Genomic DNA, 11,147 nt, shown 5'->3' with positions numbered 1-11,147 from the left:
GCACGGCTTTAGTTTCATGTTAAGTAATTCCTGAAAACCTCTGCCATAAAACGAATCACTGATTGATTATAAATCTCGCAACAGTGGAATATACCTGAAAGCTCGTCTTGTGTGGCAGTTGTAAAAAATGACCCTGAAATTCCATGGCTCTCAGCCTCGGAGGAGGTAGAGTTTACGATCTCTCCCATTAAACCTGGGCTAAGCAACTGCTTACTTGACACGGTGGTGGAAGGGCTGCGTCTAAGTCCCGTCTCCTGCTCCACCAGGAGAGGTGCAGGGCCCAGATCCAAACTGTGATGCCACAGCTGAGATCCCATAGCTTTCTTCCCCCATCAAGCGCGTGGAGCACAGCCTGGCTGTTGCTGTTGATGCCTCCCCAAGATGTTCATGTGCAAGTAATTCATCTTAGTCATCAGCTCAGGGACAGTTATTCGTGCAACAGTAGATAAGTGGAGAATATATCTAACTCCTCATCTCCCAGCTGGTGTTTGCATTCCTTCTACAATTCCACTCAATGATTCAACTTCTACACAGCAATTCAGTCTGATACCACCTTGTTTTCTTCACCCATTAAAGGATTAAAAGGCCAAACAGTGTTTAAAGCAGACTAAGTTTATTTGAAAGTCAAAGGAAAACAGTAGAAGACCCTCCTAAAGAGAGACACCCCAAAGATGGCATCCTCCCCTAGAGGGATTTTACAGTGGGGGGGGGGGAAGTGGGAGGGGGGCTCTTCTGCATCTCCTCCCATGGGCTTTCCCCTGATTGGTTGATGGCTTCTGTATATACTTCCTGGCTCTTTTCATTGGTTCAGTGGGCATCCAGGGAATTATGGGAAGAAGATGCATTTGAGGAGAAGCCCAAGGCACTCTGGGAACAAGAATCTCCATGAGGGGGCCCATGTTGTCCACCTCTTCCTATGTCTAGCTATCTTTCTTTCCTTCAAGTCATTTGACAAATACGTATCGAGTATCTATGCATAGATCTTTTTCTACTCATTAGAAGATGGATCAATTAAAAAAGCACATAGGTCTGAGCTGTGGAACTCTGTATGCCAAGGGAGGAAGAAAGACTCAATGTATAAGTCAATAGCCTGGGAGCAACGCGTGCTTTGGAGGTGAGCAGGCATGTGTGGGGCACGCATGTGTGTGTGCGCTGGGCACACATGCTATTGCCTGGGAAGGGAGTTTGGGGTGCACTCTTTGACAAAAGATGGGAGTTGTGTGAGGGCTGGTTGTGCAGCCTAACAGAGAAGGATGATTCCCAGCAGGAGAGGGGACCCCATGAAAACATGATGGAGGAAGCCATGGAAGGAATGTGCCAGGGGAGACGAATAACAGAGAAAATGACAGCTTAAAGCACACAGGGCCTTGGAGGCCATGGAAAGAGAACTTGATTTAATTCTCAGATTAAATGGAATTCGAATTGAATCCTCAGAGGATAAACCACTGGGGTTTTAATCATCTCATTTATTTCCATCGACGTAAGAGTTACACAAAACAAAATGCACACTTTTCAAAGGGTTTTAGCAACTGTGTGTTCTTATGTATAAAATCTTAATCATGCCCTAGCAACTCAAGAGGCTGAGATCTGAAGATCAATGTTTGAAACCAGCCTGGCAGAAAAATCTGAGAGAATCCATCTGTTATTAAGCAGCAAAAATGCTAAACTGGAGGTATAGCTCAAGTGGTAAAGTGCCAGCCTTGAGCAAAAAACCCAAGCAAGAGCAGAAGACTCTGAGTTCAAGCATGTGTCAGGCGCACATGCACACACACACACACACACACACACACACACACACACACACACACACACACACACACACACACCTTAATCAAGAAAAGAGTTTTGTTGTCTCCTACTCACTACTCCTCTGCTGACTCTACTACTTCTGCTGACAATCATTCTTTCCATCACCGCAGTTTCACTTATTCTTGAATCTAAATACAACTAGAATTGTACACAATGTACTCATTTTTATTTTATTCTGCTTTTTTCCCCACTTCAATGCTTTGGGATTCATCCATGTCTTACACAAGTATCTGTAGATGGTTCTTCTTTCCTACTGAGTAATATTCTATTCTGTGATATTCTATATCACAATTGGTACACATTTGGGTTCTAATTTTTGTGTTCCATGAATAAAGCTTCATAAGCATTCTCACACAGCTGCTTTTGTAGACCAGTATTTGGATTTCACATGGGTAGAACTACTGGATCATAGAGGAGGTGCATGTTTAAGTTTATGATCGCCAAACAGTTGTTCTGCTGTTTGAGTCATTTTATCCTCCTTCCAGCAGGGTAGGAGAGCTCCATGTGCAAATGTTTCTCGCCAGCATTTGGCTGCCCTCGATTTTAGCTTCCAAACTTTGCAGCAGTCAGGAAATCCAGCGCCTTCCATCCTTCTCCAAGGGGCTGAGGCGGCAAAAGGAGAGTTAGAGAAAAGAGGCAATACGTTTCTAGAAAGATTTTTACTTTCTTCATCGTTGTTTACATGCTTAAAAAATAACCAATGCACAAAAGAAGGATTTCAGTCTCTGGTTTATGATGCAGTTGAGTATTGTCTTCCTGACAGGACAAAGTTTTCTTTGGTGGGTTCCTCGTATATGGCTCTCTGTGCTAGGCTCAGGCCGTCCTGGTGTATGCCATCAGCCTTTGCACACACATCAGCACTAAGGCTCCACATGCTCTCCCCCTCCCATACCATTCCAGCTTTTTCTGCAAATTCACCCCTGTGGTCACATTGGTGACTGTCACTGTCGTGATAGCTTCTTAGTACCTGTCACTCACAGGGAAATAGACACAATGTGAGGATTTCCTGCTAGTAGGACTAGCCAAGCGCAGTGAAAACAAAACACCATTTGTTTTCACTTATGTGTGGAAATAAGACCTAAATGATACTCACCTCGTGGACATGCATGTAAGTGCAAAGGTCCATATAAATAATTACTTACGTGGTTAGAAATAGGATGTGAACCAAGGTAAGTGATGACTTCGGAGGAGAGGAGGAGACTGGAGAAAGAGGACACATGACTAATGCATTGAAAGCAGAAAGCCGCACAGAGAGCCCTGAGAGCAACACTGAGAAACTCAACAAAAGCTGCTGACTGGAGAGAAGACTCTGGGGCCGGCGGGCTGTAGCGGGAAAGAAAGAGGGAGGGATTTTTTGGATGAATTGTTGAAGTCGATTGGCCAAAATTTTGTTGAGAAGTTTTGCATCAATGTTCATCAAAGAAATGGGTCTATAGTTCTCTTTCTTTGATGAGTCCCTGCCTGGTTTTGGGATGAGGGTTATGATGGCTTCATAGAATGTGTTCGGTAGTGAGCTTTCTCTTTCAATTTCATTGAAGAGTTGGAGGAGTATTGGTGTGAGCTCTGCTTTGAAGGCCTTGTAAAATTCCGCTGTAAAACCATCTGGTCCTGGACTTTTCTTAGCTGGGAGGTCTCTTATTGCTGTTTCTATTTCAATGCTTGATATGGGCCTGTTAAGCTGGTTTAACTCATCTTGGTTTAGTTTTGGCATGTCAATATTTGCTAGGAAAAGGTCCATTTCTGTCAAGTTCTCAAACTTATTAGCATAAAGTTTTGAGGTCAGATAATGTGATGTTAGGAAAATGAACCCTTAAATATGTATTTTAATGTTTTCGTTTCTTTCATGCATGTCTTCTAACGCATTTATAAGATTATTTCTTTGTTGCTTTGTATGTCCCTCCCCCACAGTGTAACCCCCGCTTTCACTATATTTGATGTCAGTATAACATGTGGAGGAGATGGGGACAAACAAGTCGTTTAAGGATTCAGGTGGACCTGTTGCAACAATGAGAAGTACAAAATGTCATCTCAAAACCAGCTTTACAATGTCTGTGTGGGGGGGGGGGAGGGGGGTATGATTGGGTGGGGGGGAGGGGGGAGGCTGGGAAGGGAGGTGAAGGGTAAACAAAGGAGGAGGCTGCAATGCTTGGTAAGAAATGTACGCATTATCCTGCCCATGTAATTGTAACCCCTCTGTACAGTATGTTCTCAAATAAAATAAAATAAAATTTAAAAAAAAAAGAAAGAGGGAGGGAGGGAGGAAGGTAAAGAAGATGGGATAGTGTCACAATAGATGGTTCACAACTATGAAAAGAGAACAAGGAAGCTTGTTGAGGGCACTATTTCTTAGAGGGAAGGGGTGGGAAGGTGAGGGAGGGGATGAAAGCAATTGAAATATAGTGATAGCATATAAGGAGATGTGACAACATCTTTTATATTAGAAAAAATTCAATAAAAATAAGTTTTCCAGCCAGTGTCCTCTGATGGCTAGTTACTCAGGAGGCTAAGATTTGAGGATCGAGGTTCAAAGGTAACTATAGAGGAAAAAAGCTAAAAGTGGAGGTGTGGCTTAAGTGGTAGAGCTCTAGCCTTGAGTGAAAAAAATGAAGGAACAGCTCTCGGGCCTTTAGTTTATGCCCCAGTACACCACACACACACACGTGCACGTGCATACACACACACACACACACACACACACACACACTTCTATATTGCAGCAGTAAATCTGAGTGTCTCTCTACATTGATGTGTATGTAAGCTGGTATGAATTGGCTTTCAGGGCTTGGTCAATTTTTCTCCTTCTACTCTTTCCAAGAATAAAGCTATGAATGACCTTCAGCCACAAGTGTGCTTATGTGCATGTGGAATGTTCCAAAGTTGAATAAACACAGCTGCACATATTAAATTATATGACCACATGGGCATGTATGTACACGCACACACACACACACATGCACATACACACAGCCTTGCACACATGAAGCTTTCAGATAAATCCAGCCAGGGTGTTTATTTGAATGGGTTATGGTGTGGTCACTCAAGTATGTCCTCTTGCTTGGTTTATTGGGCTCTTGTGTTGCGTAGTGACATAAACACCCTGCCCTAAATCCGTAAGCATCCGCGCAGCAGCTCTTCTCCAGCCCTGCTGCTCTCTGCTCTGGCACAGGAAGTAGAAATAACCACATGAATCTATGCAAACCTTGTGTGAACAGGATGGGACCAATGCCAGTCCTTGCAAAGCAATAACACAGTCTTGCAAATGTACACTTGCAGTATGGAAAAGGAGTCAGAGACATCGGTCTTGTGTTCCAATCTTCCCGGTTTGCTTGTCTACATGTCTTATGTAGGGATAAATAAAAGAACCAAATGCTTGGTTCATTTGTTTTTATCTTTCCCGAGAAGCACCATCCTTACCGTATTATTTAATTAAAAATATGCTGGAGTGAACAACTTCTAGAGCCTGAGAAATGGTCGGCGGTGTGATATTTTCTCAGATTCTGGTTTGTTTTCTCTGCCTAACAATAATAATAATAATAACAATAACAATAATAATAATAAAATTAACAGGTGGGAAAGTATTTAAAGAGGACAAAGCAGGACTGCTTGCAAGCAAAAGAAAGAGCGTGAGAAACCGTGTGTAAGCCAGGTGTCCACAGACTCTCTCAGGCTCCTGTACATGGGGTCCCTCATCTCCCGCTGCTAAGGGGGAGCCCCGGCCCCTGGCTGAAGGTGTCCATGCCCTGCAGGGAGTCTGATTGGTTCCCCATCTCAGAGCACCATCAAGGAATTTCCCTGTGGTTGGATCCAAGGTCATGCTCGGGACCACGACCATGAAGGACACACAGCATCTCACCATCTCCTCCTCCCGCCACCTGGGAGCTGACCCCAGCCGCCATCGTCTATCCCTGACTAGCCAGCCAGGGGACCAACTCTCCCTCAATAGATGGATGGTTAAAATAAGCTATTTATTGTATTAGACATTTTAGTAGTACTTAGGGATAGACAATTTAGACAATTCTCTGAATGTATAGTGATTGTATTGAAACACGAATATTCTGAGATGAAGAACCTTAGTGAAGTATTTGCTAAGATGCATGTGACCTGATTTTTCCTGGTTTATGACAAGACACTTTTTCATTGTACCTTATTAATTTTTATTTACAAGGTTCTTGTTTTAAAAAAAACAAGATGCTCTTTTCTAACAAAGCCCTACAATCAATATTTCACAGGCAACACATAACAGGTTAGAGATTAGGAAAAAAAAAGGTTAATCAACTTTCTTGATGGCCCAAGCTGCATTGGGTAGTATTGGTTGACAGGTCAGCTTGAATTGCTGTGATACATGTATAGGCTGAAAGCAGATGTGCCTATAGTGCATGGCACTCTACAGAGATGACCCAGCCTCACTGTGAGGCTAGGGCCAGCTCAGAAAAAAGGTCATACATCCTAATCTCAAAAGCCACCAGGGCACTCACTGACACGAAGGGATCTGCCTCTCCTCCAGCCCACCTCCACCCCATCATGTCCTGTGTGGTGTCTTGTTCATTTGAGAAACATTTATATATTTATTTTTGCATTTATGGGCCAGGTATTAGACTTGCTGGGTTTTTAAAAAAATCTTTATTGAAAAGGTGATGAGCAGGGGGTTACAGTAATATAAATAAGGTAATGAACACCTTTGTTTTTAAACTGTTACCCCCTTGCTCATTTTCTCCTGCTTACCCCTCCCTACACCCCTTCCCCTAAGTTGTAAGGCTCATATCCAACATAGTGCCAAGTGAATATCAATGTTACATTAGTTCATCCCTTGCCCTACTGTTTCTCTGATTCCCTTTCCCTTCCACAGATTGAATACAGTTATATACAAGACAAGGCACAGAAAACTAAGAGAAAAGGACAAAAAAACTACATAAAGACATAACATATTTTAATTTGGATCTGGCTTACTTTGCTTAATGTGATTTTTTCCCAGGTCTTTCCATTTCCTTATGATGGGGCAGTGTCATTCTTTCTGATGGAAGCATAGAACTCCATTGTGTATATATTCCACATTTTCTTGATCCATTCATCTACTGAGGGGCTGCTGGGCTGGTTCCATATCTTAGCAATGGGAAATAATGCTGCAGTGAGCATGGTTGTGCTGGTAGCTTTAGTGTGGCCTTGTTTGTGATCATTTGGGTAAATGCCCAGGAGTGGGATTGCTGGGTCATAGGGGAGCTCTATGTTTAGTCTTTTGAGGAACCTCTGTACTGCTTTCCAGAGTGGTTAGACAAGTTTGCACTCTTGGTAGAATTTTTTTTTCAAGCTTGGAAGATGATTTCAAAGCAGAGCTTTATTTAAAGACCTGAGAAAATAGGCATATGAGAACAGTAAGAGAAAAGGGAGGGTCCATGGCTCCTTATCCCTGCTTCTTGGTATCAAACTCTATACCCTGAAGCAGGTCCAATTCCTTTTTTGTTTACGTTCTTCTAAGAATTTGCTCCCACTCATCATATAGCATGTATTACATCAATCATATGTAAGTTATTATCTATTTCTTTCCATCCAGCAGTTGTTCAGATACATGACCTATTCAGCCTAGTTGGAGGTCCAGGGCTCAAAGCAATGATCTGTCAATAAGTATTTGTTGATCCTTTGAACAACAAACTTATAGCTTAATAAAATGACTCCCAGGAAGCTTGAACTTGTGTTGTTTGAGGGGGCTGAGGTCAAGGGGAGAGGGGCAGATGAATGGAGAGAGGAAGAATGCACAAATGCAGTCATCATATTCAATGTCCACCTGTGAAAATGAAGCTAGGTGGGGTTGGGGGAGATGGGGGAGAAACATGAAAGGAGTGATATTGATCAGTGCTATTGTCCTCATAAACTGACATGTTGAATTGAAACCTCTTTGTACAACTACTTAAAAATAATAATAGAAACCGTCTATCAAGACAAAAATAAAGTGAACCACCACTGAATACATATAGAATTACTGGTTCCTACATGTCAAGAACACAGAGACTAGAACTTTAGTGTTGTCTAAATATAATCTCAGGAAATCATAGTGCCACAAGGATAAACAGTAACACAAAGACATTCAGAATTACATTTCTGACAGAAGTTTAGAATTTACTTGCAAGAAAAATACATATGCACACAAGTTGAAGTTCCTTGCTATATCGAAGGCTCATGTTTTTCACAACTGAATATGTTTGTCACTCTGTCAGATACCTCTGAGCATACTGGTTTTCTCCAAAGCAGAGACCTGCTGCCTTGCATTCAGATTCTCCAAGAGAATCCACTCTGACTTCCTCACTAGAAATTGTCTGTAACAGTATCTATGACGTGGGTCAACTCTTTCTGCATTCAGCTTCCTGTCACAATGGAAAGAGATGGTCATTGGCTTCCAGTGGTCTTATTATCGCCAGATCCAAGAGACATTCCTTACACTTCCTTCAACTTGACTCATCTCAACTAGCTCAGTGTCCAGGCTAACCTTCATGAAAGTCTCTCTTGACACAAGATGCCCATAGCGCTGCAATCTCCTACTTTCCTTCCTTTTCAGACTTCCCCTTCTCTCTCTGGGTTTCCTTTTCCTTCCAAATTCAGTCTGTACTGCATTTTTTAATGTCTAAAATGTAGCTAAGACACACCTGAAAGACACTCAACATCAAAATTCCCCAATAAAATCACAGGGATGCGTGATTTTTATGTGTCTGGAAACCATTTGGTTTCTAGCTAAGGTTAGTCATCTATACTGATTTGTTTGAAGATCTGCGCTCTCTCTCTCTCTCTCTCTCTCTCTCTCTCTCTCTCTCTCTCTCTCTCTCTCTCTCTCTCTCTTTCTCTCTGTCTCTCTATTTCTTTCTCTCTTTCTCTCTCTCTCTCCCTCCCCCCGCTCCCGTCTCTCTAACCTGCTCTTTCCTTTTCCTTCCCTGTGCAATTCTCTGAACTTTGCCTTGAATCCACTCTTGGGAAACGACACACACTACTTTCTGGCTGGAAGAAGTTGTCATCAAGTTCCTTGCAAATTTTTCACCATTCAGAAAGAGTTTATGTTTTACCAAAAGAATTCACCTTGGGGCCCTTTCAAATATCCAGCTCTCCAAGGAAATTTAGTATCTGATTCAACTAATCAAAATTAAATTTACTCACATTTGGAAAACATCTCTACGGCTCCGTCTCCCTCTGTTGGCCTGTGCAGCTTTGAACCATGTGCAAGTCAAATCCTTGTGAGTGAGCAGTCGTTCCGAGGTGTTCATCGATTTGCAAGGAAAACAAAAACACTCTCCTAAAGCAAGAAGCAAACACCCAGTGTATTTGGTGGGCGGATGTGGGTTTTATGCATTCAGCACACTTATTTTGAAAGTATACTTCTGCATACTTGTGGACAACACCGAGAAGAGACATTAACACTTGTTATGGGACCGTGCCAAGCATCGGGCATCACGCCAGGCCCACCATCTCAGGCTCAGCTCAGAGGCCTGCCCTGCCCTGCCCTGCTTTGTTCCTGTGAGTGGAATGTAGGTCAGAGAAGCAGTATTGGTTCCATAGACAGAGTGTTTTTGCTATCCAAATCCAAATACCTTTGAATTTGCTTTTCCCCCTGCTGCTATTACCCAGCAAGTTCCCGCCAGAGAGACTCTGGGTAGGGGGTGGCAGTGGGGGGGGGGGGGGGAGGGTGGATGTTCTAGCTTCCATTTCCTATTCCCTTCCCATTTTCTAAGACAAGCACTCTGGACAATGCCCAGCACCAAGATTGTTTCTTATTGATGGGGTTATTCACAAAATAATTGTTGAATAAATGTGATCTATGATGCTGTATGTGTATATGTGTGAGAGAGAGAGAGAGAGAGAGAGAGAGAGAGAGAGAGAGAGAGAGAGAGAGAGAGAGAGAGAGAGAAGACAGACAGACAGACATAAAGAGAGAGAAATGGAAAGAAACCAGAAAGAGAAACAGAGAGAGACAAAAAAAAAAGAGAGAAACAGGGAGACAGAGAAAAGGGAGAGGGAAGAGAAAGAGATAATAGAGAGTGAGCGAGCAAGCATGCTTTGTTTCTCCACTTGGCTACCATGATCTAATTGAACCTTTGGGGGAACCAGCCTGCCTGATTCCTACACTGATTCCTTTCACCCCAGCAGCTGCTCCAGCCTCAGCCTCTTCAGTCCCATCTGGAGGTTGGGACAGAGGGTGGAAGCCACAATGAGGTAGGAAGGCCTCAGAGGGGCCTTTGGTGGCTCTGGGGAGCACTGACCCCACCCTTCCCTCCGATCACCAGGTGGCCATCTCCTGCTTCTCACCTGCACCCCGCCTTCTCACTGGCCAGCAGCTGCCAACAGCTTAACAACTTGGCCTGCAGCAAGCAGTACCCCAGGAAGGGAGGCTGGCCTCTGGCCTCCCCTCTCTTCCTGTGTCAACAAAGCTGTGGTTTTCTAATTCGCACACCATAGAACAAACAGAATTCCCCTTTTTTTGTTGTTTTTTAACCTTCTCCTAGGGATGCAAAGGTCTCTAATAGACAGAAGGTAGAGCTAGGTAGTGTTGATTTTACCCTCATTAATGGCTCCAATTCATTTTTTAAAAATAGCAGCTTTAAAAATCATATCTGAAGAACGAATGTACCTAAGAGCCCCAGTTCTTGTTCTGGAACACAGCTGATGAGAGCATGCTTTGCCTGGCATGCAGAGAAAAGAAACCACAGCGCGGCCTCACACATACATGGAGACAGCGGAAGTGACTAGATACTCGTTTACTAAGAAAAGGAGACCCTGAAACACTCCAAGGTAGGCTCCTCAGATTTTTCAGAAATGGAAACCTAAAGGCTTTCTCCCTTCCTTATTCTTTTAAGAAGATCAGTGCCAGAGGATAAATGGACAAGTGTCAGACACTCTGTGCTGTGTTGAACTGCATATCCACTGATCCAACTGCACCCAGCCAGTGGCGTAAACAGAGCCACACCTGGGCAGCCCCTGCATCTTCCCATTCTGTTTGAAGCCTAGGAAAGTTTGTCCCATGCAGAAACTCAGTGCTACCCTGATCCAGGCCAGTGCTACCATCCTACCATTTGCCTTGGCCTTGGAGTCTGGTCTGCGCCCTCACTCACTTTCCTCCATTCTTCTCATTCTCTGTTCAAACCCTGTGCCTCTTTGGAGTCCTAGCCTCAACAATCATCCCTCAAAAAGCTTCCTGCAGGCTCAAGTCAGGGAGGCAAACTGAGGCCACCAATAAGATCAGAACAACAAATCCTTCTTTAAGTGACCAGTGACAGTGATTCCTCGCGCCCAGGCCCTCATCATCCCGAACATTCCTTAGATGAACCATCTTCTGGACCTCTCTCCTTTCTCGTGATGTCTGC

The 11,147-nt window shown here is 43.5% G+C and overlaps 1 long non-coding RNA gene across 1 annotated transcript; it reads right to left on the bottom strand.

The window, feature by feature from the left end:
• Window positions 1-1,452: 1,452 nt before the first annotated feature.
• LOC138817077 (uncharacterized) lies at window positions 1,453-9,060 on the bottom strand. The gene is made up of 3 exons (XR_011368765.1): window positions 8,947-9,060; window positions 6,757-7,153; window positions 1,453-2,412 (listed from the first exon to the last, which is right to left on the bottom strand). It is a non-coding gene; the product is annotated as an uncharacterized lncRNA (long non-coding RNA).
• Window positions 9,061-11,147: the final 2,087 nt, after the last annotated feature.

The sequence above is a fragment of the Dipodomys merriami genome, unplaced genomic scaffold (genome assembly GCF_024711535.1).
Source record: "Dipodomys merriami isolate MVZ:Mamm:240054 unplaced genomic scaffold, mDipMer1.0.p SCAF_7, whole genome shotgun sequence".
Classification (NCBI taxonomy): domain Eukaryota; kingdom Metazoa; phylum Chordata; class Mammalia; order Rodentia; family Heteromyidae; genus Dipodomys; species Dipodomys merriami.
The sequence above is the reverse complement of the archived record's forward strand: the minus strand, read 5'-3'. Positions and strand labels throughout refer to the sequence as shown.